Source organism: Propithecus coquereli, unplaced genomic scaffold (assembly GCF_000956105.1).
Source record: "Propithecus coquereli isolate 6110/MARCELLA unplaced genomic scaffold, Pcoq_1.0 Scaffold80, whole genome shotgun sequence".
Lineage (NCBI taxonomy): Eukaryota > Metazoa > Chordata > Mammalia > Primates > Indriidae > Propithecus > Propithecus coquereli.
Window position 1 is genome coordinate 2,711,220 of NW_012154174.1, and position 16,360 is coordinate 2,727,579.

Sequence of the window (16,360 nt, forward strand, 5' to 3'; positions counted from 1 at the left end):
GCCCGGCCTCTTTGCTCTTTTCATGATTGGCTCTTTTATGTCCATTGATTCTTAGCCAAAAGGACACCTCCTCAGAGAGGCCCTCCCTGACTGTCACAAAATGCATCCCCTCTCTCCTTCCTTAATCTCTCACTCCGCCTCCTGTTTGTTCCATCCCTGACACTATCACAACCTGCCATTGCCTGTTAGTTCCCGAGTCCTTGGTCTGGTCTGTCTGTCCTGCTGCACTGTCAGCTCTGAGGGTGGGGCCCCTTTGGCCTTGTTCTCGGCTTGTTCCCAGTGCCTGGCCTCGCAGGTGCCCGCTGAGTGAGTAGATTGTGAAGAGCTGGGCCCTATTCTAAACACTTCACCTATATTCACTTGATACACCCTCTGGACAACCTATGCAGTTGCTATTATTAACTTTGTCTTATAGATGAGGAACCAAGAGCAACAAGGCTGAATGTCCCAGACAGCGGTTTGGAACCAAGGTGGCGTGGTGCGGGAGTCGATGCTCTCAGCCCCAGGTGAGTAGTGCCCACCTGCTCCTGGCCCTGACACTGCTTCATGGGGTCATGGACGGCAGGCTGTCCCTGCATACCGTGTGCAGGAAGCTCCCTCCCAGTGCCGCCCCATCTCCCCTCATTCTCCTCCGCTCCTGGACAATTCTCCTATACAAATCTTGGCGGGTCCTGGCACACCTCTCCCCTCCCAGCAGTCCTGTGAGGGAGGACTTGTCAGCCTCTTATGACAAAAGGGGAAACTGAGGTTCTCCAGGGGAAAGAAAGGGGCTGCCTTGTTGCCTTGTTTTTTTTTTTACTTGAGACAGAGTCTTGCTCTGTCACCCGGGCTAGAGTGCAGTGGTGTCATCATAGCTCACTGCAACCTCAAACTCCTGGGCTCAAGTGGTACTCCAGCCTCAGCCTCCCGAGCAGCTGGGACTACAGGTGTGCCCTACAAAGCTCGGCTAATTTTTTTCTATTTTTTGTAGAGATGGGATCTCGCTCTTGCTCAGGCTGGTCTCGAACTCCTGACCTCAAGCGATCCTCCTGCCTCGGCCTCCTGAGTAGGTGGGACTACAGATGTGAGCCACAGTGCCCAGGCCCTTTCCCCTGTCTTTCAGCTGACTGATCTCACAGGTGGGAGAGCATTTCCAAAGGCTGGTGGGCTTCCTAGTTGTGGCTTTTCTTATTCCCCAACAGCTGTGGGAGGAGGGAGGCCAGCATGGCTTTTCCCCTCATTCTGCGGACGGCAACACTGAGGCCCGGGAAGGTGAAGCCTGCTGCCTGCAGTCATCCAGTGAGGGAGACCCCGGCCTCCTGCTTCCAGCCCTGGGCCCATCCCCGGCACCCATGACACCAGGGGGTGGGCAGTTCTTTCAGGCTCACCTGTCTCTGGGTCCAAGTGAGAAGTCAAGGAGGCTGACACCTAGTCGGCGAGCAGTACGTGATCAAACTGCCTGGAAGGCAGTAAGTTTTGAGATTCAGGCCTAGCCAGGGAAGAATGAATGATTCTCTGATGTGGGCCCCACCGTGGAGGCTTGGCACCAGAGCAGGCACCTGTAGGGGCTCCGTAAGTGCCAGCTGCCTAGTGAGGCCTTCGGGACTAGCCTATGTGACCTAATAGCTTAGGCTGAAGAAAACAACCTTTTCTCTAAGGGAGAGGCAAATCCAGGGATGTAGAATATCAAGGAAGGCTTCTCGGTGGAGGTGACATTGGCACCGGGCATGAAAAGTTGGGGGGATGAGCACTTAGGGTAGGAGGCCTAACAGAGTCACCAAATCCTGGGTCCAACTTCCGTCACTAGGATGGCAGCGAGGGCAGGAGGGTGGAAGAGGCTCACACGGGGGGCGGGGTTCTCTCCATCCACTGTATTAATGCGAGGCCTGGACAGCCAGGCTCAAGATGGGGGGGGGCACTCCTCTTGCCCCTCCTGCATCTGAGTCTTCAACATTTTACTAGCGTCTCCCTCTGAAACCCCTCACTCCCTTGGCAGAGAACTCCAAGGGCTTGCTGGTTTTTGGCTTTGGACACAGGTGGGTCCTGCTTCAAAGAATTTCAGTCTATGAAAAATCTAAACTCCTTGCAGAAGGGAATTTCATTTATTAGACCTCCCGGGGGACTAAGCATTTTACATATGCCCATTTCTTTCTCATAAGAACTCAGGAAGAAGTTAGCATTCTTTTAGTTTTTCTTTAACAGCTTTAACGTTTAAAGTTCACCCACTTAAAGTGTACCATTCAATGGTTTTGGGGTATATTTACGGAGTTGTGCAACCATCACTATAATCTAATTTTAGAACATGTTCATCATCCCCCAAAGAAGTCTTGTATCCATTAGCAGTCCTCGCAGTCCCTCCTCCTGCTCCCCACGTACCAAAAAAGTCTTAGAGTCTGGCGTGATGAATTCCTTCTTCCCACTACCCAGCTTCCGTGGTTATCAGGTTCCAGCCTGGCTGCTCCTGTCTGTCTTTGTTGATGCTGTTGCTGAAGAATCTTAAATCCTTGCAACTCCAAGTGTGGCTCTTGGACTAGCAGCGTGGGCGCACCTGGGAGTTAGTTAGAGATGCAGATCTCAGCCCCGACCCAGCCCCACTGAAGCTGCCTTTGAGCACGGTGGCCAGGGGATTTGTGTCGCAGGAGCACTCGGGCAGCTCCAGGAGAAAGCCAACTCCAGTCTTCATGACGTGTCATCTTCATGCACTTCGACGTGTGACTCTGAAATAGGGACATCGTGTTCCATAACCGCCAGGTCATTATCACAGTGATTGCAGGAAGCGATAGTTCTGAAGTTCCTCTCTTAATTCTCACTCTGAACTGTGGAAACAGACCTGAAGAGGTTCTGCCCTTTGTCCTGGGTCCCAGCAGGAATGTGGAATAGGGATTGAACCCAGACCCAGCGGGCTCCAAGCCTTTCTTCCCTCCATCCTCGCTATTCTGAGCCTGTCCCGAGACAGCCAAGGGGCTTTGAGCTATGGCCTGAGTTCCCGCCTTTTACCAAGGGCAGCCTGGAGCCTTCAGCAGAGTGCTTTGCAGATGCCAAGACACACGGACCGCTCACTCCCTCTCTCTGAATGGCTGGAGGAGCAACGGCAGCAACTCGGACGGCGACCAGATGACCACGGTCAGCTCCTTGGTCAGAGCACTAATGATTGATAACAGAGGGCATTGCTGGCCCGGCCAGGGGACAACCCACCACCGAGCTGCTGTGTGACCTGGGTCAGCCCCACTCCCTTCAGACTAGGGGACCTGGGCCTGGCCCCAAGACAGAGGGGCGTGCCTGCCGTGTGCCACCTTCACAGTGCCCAGCTGATGGGCCACTCTGGGCTGTAGCATGGTGGTGTGCACTGGGTAACCTCGACCCTTCTGCCCAGCCTGAGGCCCAGGGGGAAGCTGCTGGAGAGAGGGGCATGTGCCTGCTAAGGGGCACTGTTGAGAAGTGGAGGCTGGGTTCTTCGTGTCTGCTGTCATGAAGCACAGTCGGGCCCAGTATCCTGAAGGCGCTGCAGGGGCCCTGACCTATCTTAGGTGTCCTGGGCGGAGCCCAGGGGGAGGGCATGGCCATCTGGGGACTGGCGGGCTGAAGTAGAGGGTGGCCTGGGAGTAGTCCCCACCCTGGCATGAGGTCACATTGTCCAGACTCCTTATTTTATGGCTGGGGGACCTGGGGCAGCACAATAAGAACTCAGGGCTTCTCAGGGCTGTTCTGGCTCTAATGATGGGGACACTGTGTCCTCCTCAGATGAAAGGCCAAAACTGTGCTCACGGGACTGTGTCCTCATCCACTGAGCTCACTCATGAGTAACAGGGTGGCTGGGGGTATAGGTTCTGCAGTCAGGCAGCCTGGGCTGAAACCCAGCTCTGTCCCTTACTGGGTGTGCGACCAGAGGTGCAGTGCAGAGAGCTCTGAGTCGAGGCTGCCTCCTATGGAAATAGGGCGTGATCATCCCTGTTCCCACCTCAGAGCAGTTGGGAGGGCTGCTACCTGGCACGCAGCACTGGGGTTAGCTGCCACTATTATTAGTCAGCATTCTTGTCCTCTGGCTCCGAGCCCCGACATCTTACTAGATGTGAAAGCCCTTCATGGCCTGGCCCCTGGTTTCTTCTCCTGCCTTAGCGCCTCTCCCTCAGTCTCTGCTTTATGTTGGGGCCCTGATGATCTTTAATTGTTTCCTGACTTGGTTTCTCCCTCTAGACCTTTGCCCACGTCGCTCCCTCTACCCGAAGCCCTTCCCTTCTGCTCCCGATTCAGACCTCATCTCCCTGTCAACCTCCTGAGGGCCGCCCCTGGCATGCACCACCAGGCCAGGTGATGCCCCTGCTTGTTACCTGTCCATCTGCCCCACCAGACTGTGACCCCCACGCAGCAGGGCGATAATCCCCAAGTCCCCAGCACCTGGTGCAGGCCCTACTCACGGGAGGTTTCCCAGGCATATTAGCTGAATGATCAGAGAGCGGGTGGTGGTGCCTGTCTGTATACAGTAAGTGTCAAATGAGTGCAGGCTAACTGTGATGGGCAGTCAGGGCCTGATACACCACAGTGCACATTTGTGGGGAGTGGGGGGTCGGGAAGGGTTTGCTGTAGTAGGTGAGGCTGAAACACGGCCTTGGAGGGTCTGCTCAGGCACAGAGAAGGGAGAGGCACTTAATAGCCTTCCGTAAATATTTATTAACACGCTTGACTTCCTGACCTCAGGAAGCCCTTCGCCCACGGCGTATATTTGGGGAGCTAGACCCCAGGTGGAATTTACATATGAGACAAATATATTATTGACTGATGTGGAAAAAGCTATGGGAACTGGGGCTTGGGGAAGCCCAAACTGGAAATTAGGATTACCAGATTTAGTGAATTAAAATACAAGATGCCTACCTGAACTTGAGATAAAGAGTGAGTACGTTTTTAGTATAATATCTCCCCAGTATTGCGTGGGACATGCATATTCTAAGCATTCTTTATTGATCTGAAATCAAAGTAATTGAACCACAGTATTTTACCTGGACACCCTAATCCAGGTGGGGGAGGCCTGTGTAAGGGCCGGAGGTGGGATCCAGGAAGGTGTCAGCCTGAGAGACAACAGGCCAAGGGTTCCTGGGGTCACGTGGGCAGGGCCCGGAAATCCCGGCCCGGGAGCAGCTGCTGGCTGTGGAGCCTGAGCCGGAGCTGCCAGGGTGTGCGCTTCTCTCGGCAGGTGTCTTGGCAGTAGCTGGGCCTGGGGCGCCTTGCGGGACCCCCAGTCTATATATGGAGCAGGTGACCGGGAGGCCACGCGTGGGCTCCCTCTGCCCCGACACAGTATCCCCCTGCAGCACATGAGAAACCAGCCTGCTCGGCTCCTCGCACGGCTGGGCGCCCAGGCTGCTGCCCCACTGAGCCCCTCGGAGGCATCTCCTTCCCCGCCCCGTTGGCCATCCTTGTAGACTGCTGCCGTCTCGGAAAATCCACAGACTTCTGCTCCACATCTCCAGAAATGCCGACGCGCCGGCTCAGTCTGGAGAGCCGTCTACTGCCGTGCAGAGAGCTCCCCTGAACAGGGCTAGGCCAAGGCTGGGGAGACCCGGCCTCCTTCCTGGGGTCCCTGGAGGGCTGGGGGACGCCTAGGGCTCTCCACATTTTCTCCCTCTGGTCCGGGAAGACTTACGTCTTAGCCTCTCAGGGAGCCAAGACTTTTCCACCCCTGGGCTGCAGGAAGCCCCCGAGAGGGGCACGTTCAGATTGCCATTCTGGAGTCTGCTGCTCTGCCTCCCCTCCCCTCAGGAGGGTGGACCCAGGCCCTCACAGCAACACCCCTGCCAGGGAACAGTCCTCCTGCGTCCACACACAGAGCTGCAGCCGTCTCTGAGCTGGGGGAAGTGTGGGGTTCTGACCTGGGCTGAAAAGTCCCTCTTATAGTGACAGCTTTTCCCTTGGGGCTCTGGCTGGGAGTCCCTTTGATGCAGCCCCCTCTCTCTCCATCCTCCCGTGGCTCCCCATTGCCCATGTGTCAGTGTGAATGGCCTGGTTGGCCTCGCCCTGCGTACCAGTCTGCCCACTGCCTTTCCCCCTTCTTGACCCAGACGAACTGCTGTGGTCGGTGGGGACCCCTCTGCACCCCCTACCCCCACACTGCTCAGACTCTGCCCTCTTGTTGGGATATCCTCAGGCCTGCTGCGCCCCAGACACCAAGCTAGATGCTCTAGAGCTGTGGTCCCCAACCCCTGGGCCGAGGACCAGTACTGCTCTGTTGCAGGCTGCACAGCAGGAGCTGAGCGGCAGGTGAGCAAGTGAAGCTTCATCTGTATTTACAGCTGCTCCCCATCGCTCGCATCACCGCCTGAAGCCCCCTGCTGTCAGATCGGCGACTGCGTTAGATTCTCACAGGAGCACGAACCCTACTGTAAACTGCGCATGGGAGGGATCTAGGTTGTGCGCTCCTTATGAGGATCTAACGCCTGATGATCTGAGGTGGAGCTGAGGCGGTGATGCTAGCGCTGGGGAGCAGCTGCAAACGCAGATTATCATTAGCAGAGAGGTTTGACTGAACAATACATGTAATGAGCTTGAATCATCCTGAAACATCCCCCTTCACCCCACTGGTCCATGGAAAAATTGCCTTCCATGAAACTGGTCCCTGGTGCCAAAAAGGCTGGAGACAGCTGCTCTAGAGGACACTGTGTGCCCTGGACGAGGCCCCGCCCTCGAGGACTGAGGGGCTCACCCAAGGAGATGGGATGGCTGAACCAGAACTGGGCTTCCACCCCTGGAGTTGCGAATCTAGCGCTAACCTCGTTCACCGGCTGCTGAGTGACGGGTGATTGTGGGCGAGGGCTCTGAGGGTTCCGAGCCTCAGGGGCCTCATGGCGAACTGCGGCCAGCATCGCTCTTTTTCTTTCTACCCCACAGAGTGTGAGAATCAGGCAGGGGAGCAGTTGCGCAAGTTGGGCTGCAACACGTTTCCTTGCTGATGGGGATTATTTTTGTCTCCGTTAGAGCAGAGCTTTGTTTATTTGTTTGTTCGAATGTAAGACGCTGCTCTGCAGAATCGGAGGACAAATCGTTCAATCCCAGCTAGGGGCTTGGGGCAGGTTCCGTGGAGAAATGGACATTGGAGTTGGGACTGAAAGAGCAAGAAGGGATTTTCCGTGAAGATGAAGTCAAGGTAGGGCTGGGAGGGGTGGGAAGGGTGTTTCAGGCACCGGGACTAGCATGTGCAAAGCACTGGGGGGTGAGAGAACCTGGCACGTGTGCCGATCAGGGCGTGCAAAAAAGGGTGGGACAGGGCGGGGAGCCCAGGGATTGCTGGAGGGAAGGGGTCACCCCAGGGTCAGCGTGGGAAGGCGTTTGCATGCAGCCGGAGAAGTCTGGACTTTATCCACTTGACAGCAGGGAGCCAAGGAGGCTTTTAGCAGGAGTGACATGATCAAAAGCGTGCCTTGGCGCTTCTTGACGCTGTCTCTGTTCCTTGCCCTCTCTTCAAGTCCTGCCTCCTCTACGGAGCTTTCCTCAGATGTTCCCGGTCCCCCCACTCAGGGGCTGACCAATGTGGGGGCTGCCTCGCATCTGTCCTTCCCTGGTGCCAGTCTGCAGCCTGGTGCTGGCTGGGCACCTCATGTCCTCCAAAAAGCTCGTGATCATCCCAGCACGCATAAAGCGTGCTCCTGCCTCACGCTCTGTGATGTTGGCATGAAATACTCGGTGCCACCACAACAGGGACTGACCTACATCTCTGGGGTCAAACCAGCTCGGAGGGGCCAAGTCGTGTCTCTCTTTGATTTTACTGGATTAGAGAGTCAAGCTTAGTGGCTGCACAAAAACAGCCCCCCTCCTCCCTTGCTTTGGAAGAGTTGGTGTGGCTGGCTCCGGAGGCTCTGGCCTGTTTTTATTTTTAACAGCCAGAGATGTCTTGTGGCTGGAGGTGGAGTGCAAGACGTGTAAGAAGGGGAGCAGAGAGGAGGCTGTGTCTTTGGGGTCCCCGTGGGTGGAGACACAGTCTTCTCATGAGCCCCTTGGTGGTCTCAAGGCCCCACCCTCATTCATAGCCCCAGGAATTATATATGCAGATCCTAAAAGCACAAGGGGTCCTCTAGCTCGGTCCTTCACTCTATGAGGGGAAGAGTGAGGCCCGCAGTGGGAGGCACCAGCTAAGGTCACCCTGGGGGTCTGTGGCAGAACCAGGAGTGGAACCTGGCCTCTTGCCGTTGGTAGGTGCGTTTTTCCTGGCCCCAGCCTGGTTCTGTGCATGGGGACTGAACTGAACCAGGGAGAGCTTGGAGGGGACGTGCTGGAGTTGAGGACAGAGCTGGAAGAAGGGGAGAGTCAGCGAGAGGCATGGTGCAAAGCTGGGACAGCATTGCTGGGCAGGAGATCTGGATTGGATTTGGCCTGAAGTTGTGCATTGCTCGTTTCAGAAGCTGTGATGGTGCGTCCAACTCAGCCACCCACCCGCTGGACAGGGTGGCCCACCTAAGAAAGGCAACACAATATTTTCAATATTTTCAAAGGGTGGAGGGCAGAGCCTCCCTGAACCTCCGCTGGGGGCAGGGCCTAAGGAGGATAGCTGGGCAACAGCTGGGCATCCACTGTGTGCCAGACATCCTTCTTACCTCCACCCAACCTCTGCTGAGCACCTAGTAGGTTCTGGGTGCTGAGGGTACAGATATCAAGAAAGATTCTGGTAATTTATGGAGGAGACAGCCACTTAAACAAGTACTTCAATAGAATAATCTTACTCTATAGCACAGCATCCAACTGTGGTTGGGGGGGTGGTCATCAGTGAGGGCTTCCTGGAAGAGAAGGCATCTGAAATAAGTCTTGAAAGACATGAGAGAATTAAGCAGACTGAAAATGAAAATGGGACAGAGTACTGTCAGCAGACAAAACAGCGTGAACAAAACCAGGGAGGCGCGAAGCTGTGCGAAGTGATTATTGCCTTATGCTGTGATAACTCATGCCCCAGCTCCCCGGTGGAGGCAGAGGACACTGGACGGTCCAGAGGGGCACCAGGTCTGCTGCTCCGCCACCCTTAGCAGTTCGATGGCCTCCTACAGGTTCCAGAGCTGGAGAGTGGCTTGTCTGGAGTTGTGTTTTAAACGGTGACACTGGCAGCTGCATGGTGCTGACTCAGAGTGAGCAGAGGCATGAGGTAGGCAGGCTGTTGCAATAACCCAGGCAAGAGATGATGAGGGCTTGACCTTGGGCAGTGGTGCCGGGACAAGGGAGAGGGGGGCGTTGAGAAACCTTTAGGAGGTCAAGCTGTAGGGACCTAGAGCCCAATTGGACATGCAGGATGAGAGAGAGGGAGGAGTCAAGAACGGCCTTGCGATGGGGCTGACCAGTGGTGCAACCCCAGCTCCAGGAATTCCAGGAGTGGAGCGACTAGAGACTCAAGGCTGAGCTCAGGTTGAGACAGGACGGGTTTTAGGTGCCTGTGAGGTGTTAAGTGGCCACAGAATCCCAGGAGGCAGCTGGAAACCCAGGGTCTTGGGGACAGGAGAGAGGAGTGAGCTAGACATGTGGATTTGGAGAAGATGAGCCTGTGTGGTGGGGACAGGAGGGGGAGGTGGCACAGGAAGTAGGAGCAGAGGGAGCAGGGGATGTTTAGGGATGGTCAGAGAGGTAGGAGGCTAGCAGAAACGGTGACATCGCATGGGCCGAGGGAGGACACGTCTGCAAGAGTGAGGGTGTGGGGCACTGCGTGGGGCTGCAGCAGGGCGGCCCGCTGTGGGGGCGTGAGGGTCAGGGACGGCCTCCTTAGGTTGGGAGAGCCGTGTGCACGTAGAGGGGCCAGTGGCAGGGGGAAGTCCCGGTCGAGAGGTGGATTCGGTAGGTGCAGGAGCCACAGGGGATGGAAAGATGTCCCAGAGCGGGAGGCCCAGCACGTCATCGCGAGGGCTGCCTGGCAGGCCAAAGAGGGACCTTCCTGACCCTCTGATTCTGGGCAGAGGGTGATCAGGATGGGTGTGGGGGTGTGTTTGGAGATGGGGCAGGGGCAGCAGGTCACCCCTTCAGGTTTTGATGAAGTCAGGTGTCTCCAGGGAAATAGGCACGGGAAGCTGGCCAGGGCAGGCTGAGGACTTTGGGGTCATGTTGAGGGTCCAGCTGAGACTGGAGACCCTGCATTGACCCTGGTCCCAAATCTGATGCTTTGGGTTCTTGACGGCCTGAGCTTACCATGGAAAGATTGTGGTTAGGTTGGCCTGGGTGGAATCTGGCTGGCGGCTGGGGTGCCAAGGAGCCAGGGGGCTGGTGAGAGGGTCGGTCAGATGACCAAACCACTGGAGCAGAGAATGGGCTCAGAGGGAAGGGAGAAGTGCTGGGGTTAGGGTGGAAGAGAAGCAGTTCTGAGTGGTGGCCTGGTGCAGGGTGGCCATGGGACTGGGGGCTGGACTTGAGTAGGCAGAAGGTCCTTGGAGAGCAGAGCTGAAGGTCCGGAGAGTCCCAGTGTTGATGGGTCACCCACACGCATGCTGAAGGCTGCCGGCTGAAAGCAGACCTTGGAGGGGGAGGAGAGACAGTGATCTGAGGCTGGCCGGCTCAGGAGCGAAGAGGGGCTGGCTAGGAAGCTGGGATATGGGAGGCTGGGAGAGAGCGGAAGACAGTAGAGTCAGGTGGCATGAACCCCAGGGCAGAAAGGCCCCCATCCTGTGGGGCTGATAGCATCATGGTCTGGAAACATCCCTGGGAATATGAAAGAGGTGAAGGATCTTGGGGACCACACAAGGAAGTGCAGGTCAGCCTTGGTGAAGCAAAGAGCAGTGACAGTGAAGGTGGCCAAGGAGGGTGCACCGTGGCCAGGATGCAGGGGTGGGAAGCGCAGTGCAGGGTTTCTGAGAGGCGGGAGCCTGTAGGATGAGTAGGAGTTCCCTGGTGAATACAGAAGGGGAGCAGGGAAGAGTGGTCACCAAGAGGGACCAGCCCTGCAAAGCCCCATCCATTCACTCCACAAACACTCATCCAGGGTTCCTATGTCCCAGGGCCGGTTTTTTGTGCCTGGAGATCCATCAGTGAACAAAATAACAATCCTTACTCTCAGGGCACTCATATTCTAGCCGGTGGGGGTGGGAGATAGAAAACGTAACAAACACGATCATACGTGGGTTCTAGAGGATGTCACGCGGTGAGGAGGCTGTGGCCAAAAGGACAAGCTGAGTGGTACGAGGCGGGGCAGGAGCTGTGCAGGTGGGGGGGGGGGCAGGGGCCGGGCTGGTTGAAAGTCACAGTGTGGTGGTCGGCGCAGGCCCAGGGGAGGCCAGTGCTTGGGGTCTGTGCAAAATCCCACCTAGTTTGACAGGAGCGAGTAGCAGGGGTTGAGGATGTGCGGAGAGGTGCCTGTATGGTTACTCTCACCGATGGTACCTGGGAGAGTTTTGAGACAAGAAGAATCTTCTAGATTGGGAAAGAGAAGAGCTGGGAAAAGAAAGCAGAAGAAAACAAAATCTGTGGGCACCTGTTTAGGGCCAGGCACTGCCTTGGGGACGCCTCTCTAATCAGTGTCTGTTGGCCCCCAGGACAACCCTGGGAGTTAGGAAGGAGCAGTCCTCATGGGTCCCCAGTTCCTGTGAAAGCAATGGCGCTCTCAACATAAGCTCATGCTCAGTGCCCTCCTGAACACTTTGCTTGGATTTTCTTTTTTTTTTTTCCGAGACAGGGTCTTGCTCTGTCACCCAGGCTAGACTGCAGTCATCATAGCTCACTGTAACCTCAAACTCCTGGGCTCAAGTGATCCTCTTGCCTTATCCTCCCAAGTAGCTGGGACTACAGGTGCACGCCATCGTGCCCAGCTAATTTTTTAATTTGTTGCAGAGACCGGATCTTTCCACTTTTCCCAGGCTGGTCTCGAACTCCTGGCCTCGAGCGATCTTCCCGCCTCTGCCTCTGAAGGTGCTGGGATTTCAGGAGTGAGCCACCATACCTGTCCTGGATTTTCTTAAGGTATCCTCCCAAGCACACTATGAAGTTGGTGTCGTCATCTCCATTTCCTAATGGCAAGTCTGAGGCTCGCAAGTGTCAGCACAGTGGCTAAGACCCGGGACCCTAGAGCCAGCCTGCTGTACTGGCTCCCCTACTCACTAGCTGTGTGACTTTGGGCTCAGTTTTCTAATCTGGAAATGGCGATAATCAAGGTGCCTGCCGTCTAGGGTCGTGGTGAGGGTTAAAGGAGGTAATATGTGCAAAGTGCGCAGAACAGGCCCTGGCACATAGTAGGTCCTTTGCAAGTGCGCACTGCTACTATTATTGCCAAGGTCACTTAGGTGGGAGGCGCAGAGGAGGGTTTCGGACCAGAGCCTAGTGGCGCTGACCCCTGCCTCCTCCTGGCTGACGCTTTGCCTTGTGTGGACCTGGACGTGCTGACCCAGGCCGGGGAGGAAGGAGCTGTGCGTCCCCCACCAGGCCTGTTCCTTTGCTGCAGGCATGTGACATAATGTGGCGTGATGTGTTTTCCCCTCATGGTGCAAGACGTCGTGACTCAGAGGGGCATGCTGGGGAAATGAGTTTCTTGGATTTGCCCACCTCATCGCCCCTGCATTCTTTTGAATTTCTCTGTATCAGACTTTATATCTGGCTCTGCCATTCACCAGCCTTATTTATGCAGAAAACAGCCCCACAATTCCAACTTGCTCAACAGCCATAAAGATTCATCTTTGGCCCGGGGAGAGTAGCCAAAGAGAGGAGGGGAGGGGAAAAAAAGGAAAAAGAAAGAAAGAAAAAGGAAGGAAGAAAGAGCCAGCAACAATCAAAACAACCTTTTTCTCCCTGTGTAATCTGGGCAGCTTCCAGGAGGATAATGTCTTTCCACCGTGGATCGCCCCCTCCCTCCCAGGCTGTTTTCGCAGGAAGCAAATCCTGGAGCATTTTCAATGTGCCCCTCGAGGCAGAACAATGAGGCCCTTGAAGCCTCGGAACCCGCGCGCTTCCTCCAGTTATCCGGAGCGGCCGAGCCCCTCTGCCGCGGGCGCGGAGGGGGGCCGGGGGCGTCTCCGCGGAGGGGGAGGCGGAGGCTGCAGGGTGTAGCGGAGCCGCACGGGGGAAGCCCATTAGCCAAATAATAGGTTTGGATCCGACTGTTTTGCCAAGGTACCCGGCATTTATCCGGCTCCCCGATTGGGGGCGGGGAGCCGGGAGCAGGCGGCGAGGATCCAATGACGGCTGCTGCAGCCCCGTCGCCGGGAGGTTGCGACGGGCCTGGCGGGGAGGGAGGAGCGGGATCGGGGGCGCGGGACCTCCGGCCGGCCTGCCCCAGCTCCCCGGCCCGCGCCCCGGCCCCGCGCGGCTGCTCCCGCCCGGCGGGCTCAGTGCCCCATTGTTTATTGTGGAGTCTGCCTCTCCCCGCCGCCCCCTCCCCCGCCCGCGCCCTCCTCCCTCCTCCCGAAAGAAAGAAGAGCCAGTCTGTGGAGACGAATGAGTCATGAATAAACAAACAGCGTGGGGGGGAGCTGTCACTCCGCGCTGACTTCCTGGCCGCGCTCCGCTCCGCGACCTCCTGGCGGGGCCCAGAAGCCAGGCTGGCTGCGGTGGGCGCGGCTGCTCTGGTCCGGCTGGAGCTCAGTCTGGGGCCCCAGCGGGGCGGGGCGGGGTACGCAGACCCCAGTGCTCAGGCCCGTCCTCGACCACAGCCCTCACCCCTTAGAGTGAGTGTGACCTGATGTCCCCAAACCTGTCTGTACACGACAGGTGAGGGCTGTGAGTCGGATCCCCTTGGGTTTGACAAAAGCCATCGACCACGGCCAGGCAGTGCTTGTGGGGCTGGTCCTCTGGGAATGCGTGTGTGTCTGCCGAGTTTCGTAGGTGTGGCTTCTGCCCTGGATGTCTGGCGTGTGCTGCACACGCAGGGACACTGCTGCAAGGATGTGTATGTGTGTGTCTTGTGCATGTGGTGTGTATCTGGAGTGTGCAATACACAAGAGTGTGCCTGCGCCTGCGCTGGTGGCCCGTGTGTGTGTGTGTGTGTGTGTGTGTGTGTGTGTGTTGTGCAACCATGTTCCCCACTCTGAATTTTGCTTCTGCCACTTTAAGATTTGAGATTTTGCTTTGTGCTTAGCTCTTCTCCACTTGGTCCTTTTCCTTCTCCCTTGTGTGATCCTGTGGGTCATTTGGGGCCATCTCTTCCCATTAGTGAGGCCCAGGGCCTCAGCAGACCTCCGGGGCCTGGCCTGGCTGGCCTCAGCAGCCAGCCAGCTGTGGCCACACGCAGGCTGACAGTGCTGACTCATGCCTGGCGAGAGCTCAGTCTGACCAGCCCCACGCTGGGCGAGCCCCCACTGTGGGGAGGGTGAGGGCCTGGGCCAGCCCAGACATTCTGGGAGCTTGCGACCGCATGGGGTCAGAGTCAGTCATTTCTTCTAGCTTCCCCGGCGACCACACACCCTCACATGGGTCCACCCTAGGGCCACTGCTGACCACCGGGCCTTCGGGAAGGAGGTTGGTGAAACCAAGGCAAGGCTGTGACTCAAGCTACAGCCCAGGCCCCTGCCAGCTCTGGCCCTGCTCCCTCTCCATGGCTGGCCCCAGCTCCTAAACCTCCTCAGCTCCGGAGTGGAGATTTGCATGCAGGGACAGATCCCCCCCCCAAGCTGAAGCAGAGCTACCTTGCTGTCCTCCCCGGATCCCCCGTTCCTGCAGCCCCACTGCCAGTGCCTACTTGCAGGATTTGGCTTCTTGGCACAGGAATTGTAGCCTTGGTTGTGGCCCTGATCAGAAAGGCAGGCTTCATGGGGACATTTCCCAGTCTCCTTCCTGTCCGTCAGGGGGCAGGCGGTTTGGAAGACTAGGATCAACAGAGGTTGGGAGGCAGGTCAGTATGAGCTCACAGGCTGTCTCCTTCATTTGCTTGCTTTGTGACCTAGGGAAAGTCACTTAACGTCTCTGCACCCCTTTCCTCTTCCTTAAAACCCCATGGAGTGGTTGCAAAAATTAAAGAGAGAATGCCTGTGAGCCCTGAACACCAGGCTTAGCATGGGGCAGGGGCTCAGGAAGGGAGAGTCCACTCTCTGTCCACCCCAGCCCTGCCCTGGACCCTGAGCTCAGGGCCTAGAAGTTTGCCTGTCCCAGCCTGTATGTCCTCTCACCCAGGAGGTGCTGGGCCCTATGGGCCTTGGGTGGAATCTGAGGAGTCAGAAGCAGTTCCACAAAGTAGTTAGGGGTCTCTGAGTCCCAGGGTGGTGTGGGAGCCAAGCTGGTCTAGGAAGGACAGGTGGGACCCACAGCAGTGGGAGAAGTCTCCACCCCTCAGGTCATATTCTGACTGTACCTGAGCTGGTCGTCACTTGTAGACAATTTTTGTTTGGTCTACATGGGATTGAATAACCAGCCAATACTTAGGAATGAAGACATCTCACATGCAAGTGTAAATTTTCAATTTCCCTCAAATAATTGGGAATTTGGCCCCACTGGGCTCACATTTCCATGCGGCAGCTGTGGGCTGGAACTGAGCAGCAGGGGCCTCTTCCGGCAGGATATGTGCTCTCCAGTTTACTGCGGTCTCCACCACTCCCTATTGCACTGGTTCTCAAACTCGAGAATGGGAGAATCCCATGAAGGACTTGTTAAAATGTAGATTGCTGGGCCCTACCCCAGAGTTTCTGTTTCTGTGGGTCTGGGATGGGCCTGAGAATTTGCCTGAGGATTTCTAACACGTTCCCAGGTGATGCTGCTGGTCCAGGGACCCACTTTGAGAACTACGGGCCACCTGATGCTGAGGCTGATTTATCATTACACTTGGCCTGTTGCTTTTCTGTAAGTAGAGAAATATTTCTCTGTGCGCACAGCTCCAGCAAAAGTAGGAAAATAAAAAAGGACAGAGTATCATTTATTCTAGTAAAAGGGAGAAGTGTATATTTCTTTGTGGATGGGAAGGCTATTCCCTTGTGTTTATACGCAAACAATTTGCATATATGTCAAATAAACACAACTCAAGCTGCCACGGTGATGTCTGCCCTGAGCACAACCCGGGAAACGTGCCGCATGGCCGCTGTCCCTGCACCGGATTGCTGCACCTGTCCATCTCATTTGACTCGATCTGCTTGGCCCTGCAAGTGTTCGAGTGTGTGACTCCTGCCGGCTCCACTGCCACATGGTGTAGGACACGGAGACACAGAGTGGGTGAGACAGACCTAGTCTCTATCCTCATGGGCTCACAGACTGCTGGGATAGACGAAACAAATTGAACCCACAGTTAAAAGAAGGAATTGTAAATTATAACAACCAGGGTGCTGAGATGGAGACTAATGGGGTGTATGGGGACCCCTTTAAGTCTGGGTGGTCAAGGAAGCTTCTCTGTGGTCCCCATCTTATGAGGGGTGGCGTTGGGAGCAGACGGGATCTGGACCAAGTCAGCTTGAATCTCTGCCCTGGAAGATAGAGCTAGACTGAAAGTCAGGAGACCCCGGCTCGAGTCTTGGTTCCAGTA